Source organism: Leptonychotes weddellii, chromosome 4 (assembly GCF_054177405.1).
Source record: "Leptonychotes weddellii isolate Sample4059 chromosome 4, ASM5417740v2, whole genome shotgun sequence".
NCBI lineage: Eukaryota > Metazoa > Chordata > Mammalia > Carnivora > Phocidae > Leptonychotes > Leptonychotes weddellii.
Window position 1 is genome coordinate 82,214,097 of NC_138372.1, and position 4,340 is coordinate 82,218,436.

The 4,340-nt window shown below is 39.7% G+C and overlaps 1 long non-coding RNA gene across 1 annotated transcript in view; it reads left to right on the top strand.

Moving 5' to 3' along the window:
• Positions 1 to 2,709, top strand: part of LOC145720848 (uncharacterized) — an 82,363-nt gene extending 79,654 nt beyond the window's left edge. Inside the window, exons 3-4 of the long non-coding RNA XR_014144067.1 lie at positions 1,320 to 1,865; positions 2,279 to 2,709. This is a non-coding gene — a long non-coding RNA (uncharacterized LOC145720848). The remainder of the gene's footprint in view (positions 1 to 1,319; positions 1,866 to 2,278) is intronic.
• The last annotated feature ends 1,631 nt before the right edge of the window (positions 2,710 to 4,340 follow it).

Here is a 4,340-nt window from a genome sequence, read left to right on the forward strand (position 1 = left end):
CCTCTGACCCTCCCCCCTCTCATGTGCTCTCTGTCTCTCTCATTCTCTCTGTCTCAAATAAATAAATAAAATCTTAAAAAAAAAAAAAAGAATTACGGTGAAAGATATCCAAATTCATCAACCCTTGCAGTCAGCATATTTGACAGCAAACTTTGGCCAGACTTTTTAAAGAACAGAAGCCGATTAAGAAAGTCTTCACACACACACACACACAAAAATTAAATACAAAAAAGTCTTCACAACTAGGTAACCTTTGCTCTATATTATCCGGTTTACATGGTGCTGGCACAACTGAGGAACAAAAGTAATGACGTGGCCACTCAGTGTCATTTGCCAGCTTGTGGAGACAGTTTGTGGTCTGTAGTTGTGCAACGTGTTTTCATTCTTGGCCCAAGGAAAAAAAAATTACTTATAAAGTAGTTCTCAGAAGGCTCATCACTTCAAGAGGGTTGCGGCTCTACCTGGCAGGGAGAAAGGAAAAGAATGGGAATGATTAAGGACTCTAAGGTGGTGTTCAGGACAAAGAGACAACAAGGAGGTGCAGTTCCCAGAATGTCAAGCCCCCCTGCAAATCCCCCACCCCCCACCCCGGATATGAGTCTTTTAAAATAAATGGTATGGGGCGCCTGGGTGGCTCAGTTGGTTAAGCGACTGCCTTCGGCTCAGGTCATGATCCTGGAGTCCCGGGATCGAGTCCCACATCGGGCTCCCTGCTCAGCGGGGAGTCTGCTTCTCCCTCTGGCCTTCTCCCTTCTCATGTGCTCTCTCTCATTCTCTCTCTCAGATAAATAAATATAATCTTAAAAAAAATAAAAATAAAATAAAATAAAATAAAATAAATGGTATGATGGGGTAACTGGGTGATGGACATTGGGGAGGATATGTGTTGTAATGAGCACTGAGTGTTATATGAGACTGATGAATCACAGATCAGTACCCCTAAAACGAATATTATATGTTAAATAATTGAATTTAAATTAAAAATAAAATTAAATAAATGGTATGTCAGGAATTAGGGTTTTCCAAAACATCATTTGCATCTCCACTTCTAACATAATTCCTCTGCTGGTAGCTGTAAGACTCCATCACATGATGCTGGTATCACTTAGCACAAGTGAGACAGAAAAAAATAACCATTATTCAGTCATCACCGAGGAGTTACTGTTAAAATATTTTAAACAATATTTTTTAATATAATGAGTGGGTGGAAGAGTAGAAGGAAATTGTGTATTGTAATGTGAAAAAGTCTTTTCATAAGGGACAAGAAATATTCTAATTCATTGTTGAAGTTAAAAGCTGTTCCCATTGTATCCCTGCAGGTAGCAAATTCATACAGCTTTGAAGTTTTGTACACCTGCTATCCCATTGCCTTCTACAGCCATTATAACTTCGCCTAAAGAACAATGCTCTGACGAAAACTGATACATTGACCCTGAGCACCATTCTAATAGTTACTAAATAACAGTTTGAAGAGGGAAAATTTTACCACTCTTTGATTTGTAATTTTTTAAAAAGTATTATTTTTATATTAATCCATCATTTTATTAGTCAACTGGCTAGACCCTTGATCGATGAAGGTATAAATATCTGATATGTAATGAAATGAGCCAGTTTTCAAACTTAAAATCATTTTTTAGCAAAGCCTTTCTTTGTGTAATAGTACATGATATTGTATTTTTGAGGATATGCTGTCAGGGAGTACAGAGTATAAAAGGCGATTTATTTGTACAATACTTATCTTCACCTTAAAGTGCCTTTAATGGAGAGACGCTACATTAGCTGTTTCCCAGATTTCAATTCAAACAAACATTTCCTGAGTGACTTCAGGGGATAAGTCTTTCTGCAAGGTACAGCATAATGCAAAGGTGAGTGAAATCCTTTCCATAACATTTCACATTCCAGAGAGGAGCTAAGATGCATGCACAAAGAAAAATAATAAAAATAGAGTGCAAGAATTGCTAAAAAGAAATACATGAACAGTTGTTATGGGATCATAGAAAGAAAAGAGATTAATGGCTGCTAAACCCAGAGGAACATGATGTTGAGCCTAGTTGAGGAAAGAGAGGGCTCAGAACGGCTTTATCAAAAACAATGGATTTAAATCGCAGGGGTGCAATCTAAGTCACACATCATTCTTTTTAAAATACAATTGCTTTGCGTCTTTATCTAGTATTTATCTCACCGTTTTGGGATTCAAAGAGTTTTACAAAGTCTAAACCATTATAAAGTTATAAAAGAGTAAAATTATTATTACATCATATTATTGCTGTGTCCACAGCCCTGTGCCAATCACTGTAAAGACTGCAAAAGCCCTGCAAATGCTGCTTTGAAGACCTCAGACACTGTTTAGGTAAAGACAATATACTCCATGATACAGAAGGCAGATGATGTAAGGCAACAGGCTTGACTACTCATGGTGATTTTCTGTACTGCCCAGAGACTGACCAGCACCCGGGGCCCCAGCTACAGACTTCTGCATCAGAGGGTGCAGAATGCCAACCAGGAGCCTCCGTCTGTACCCTGGCTCTAGGTTCAAACAAGAGATATCAAGAATGGGCCTGTCACTTACTATGATGAGCTCTGGTGTTGTATGTAAATGATGAACCAGTGAATTCTACTCCTGAAACCAATATTGCACTGTATGTTAGCTAACTAGAATTTAAATAAAAATCTGAAAAAAAAATGGGTCTGTTATTGATCTAAGGCTCATAAAATACTTGGAAGATTTATTGTGCCCATCTTAAGAAACAGGAGTCCCAAGATGCTCTGCGGTTTGGGATGCTTTGAAGAAGGCTGGAAAAACACAGACAAAATACCAGGTTGACTCTTTGGTACATTTGATGTCCTCTAACAACGTCACCAGCTACTGCTTACCTGGTAATTTGTTAAATAATGCATTTTGCTTATATAAAACATAAGCGACAGTAGGGGGTAACCTTCTTCCAGGCTGTATTTGTAAATTCACAGACCTAGGTTGGACACCTATCATGGACCAGGTTACTTACCATTTGAAACCTTATCCTGGGAGAGCAATTAAGCCCCTCACTGACTTCTTTAAGAATGAAAACAGGCACGGAGAAAATTATTGCCTACTCCCCAAAGCTACCTGTGTTGCCTCACGATTAGAGGAGTGTTGTGGGGAAACATAAGGATGGACTGGGAGGGGAAGTGAAAGATTGAATACACCCAAATCAAAAGCCCTAGGGGTTTCCATGGTCTGCTTCCCTTTCACTAGCTGAGATTACACACAACCCATGCTCCAAAAAAGCGGAGTGCCCAAATCCAAATCTACTAAGGAGATCTGCAGGATTTGCTTAAAAAAACAAAAAAACAAAAAACAAAACAAAACAAACCACCTTTTACAAAGCCTAAGCACTTCCTTAGAAGAAGGTTAGGGCTCCAGGGAGCTGTGTCAATTCACGTGGCTATGGTCACTTTCAGGGTACCGAAATGGGCAATCATAAAGTGGTAGCCAAAGGGCCAGAAAGAGTTAATGTAGCTTCCCAGAATGCCAAACTCTTCCAAGAAAATATCCTAGGTACTCAGAATAGTGGGCCCCAGGTGCAGGAATATATTCAGAAAACCAAGTGGGGGGGAAAATTAAGAAAGGAAAAAAGAATACCAAAAGATACACTTGAGTAGAATAATGTTTACCTTAATAAATAATGCACATCATAAAATATGTATTTATTTAGTAAACACCTCGTATACCACAACATCAGTCACCCAAATCACCCTGGTTTTGCAACTGAATAATAAATATAGCACCTTAAAATATCTGGCTGCCAAGATGGATAAAAGAGCGAAGAAGCCAGCACATACTGACCTCAGACTCCACAGCTTTCCCCTGCCTCTGGGGGAGAAGACACAGCGGATGCTGAGTGATTGGGCCGCGGAGGTAGCCGCAGTGTTCAGAGGCTCTGAATAATGGATATCCTTGGAAGCCCTTGGTGGAGGCTGCAAGCCGCCATGGGAGGAGGGGAAAGTGTCGAAGAACCTTCAGGGTCTTGCAGAGACCAGGGGGAAACCAGGAGAGAAGAGACTGGCAATAAATCTTTCAATACCCAAGAAAACAGGCCACCAGATAAAGGATTTTATCCATTTTAGCAGAAGAGCATGTGTTCCCTTGCTGAAATAGTTACTCCTGTGAAATGAATATATGAATGCTATTAGATCCAGTCTGAGAACGTCGGACCGATATGACCCATTTGAAACCATCACTTGTTTAACCCTGGCTTGCAGATTAGCACAAATTAATTGACAGAACATACTTTGCCGGGAATTTGCAGAATGCTTTCCAAACGGTTAAACCGAGACACTTTATTGACCATAAAGGGTTC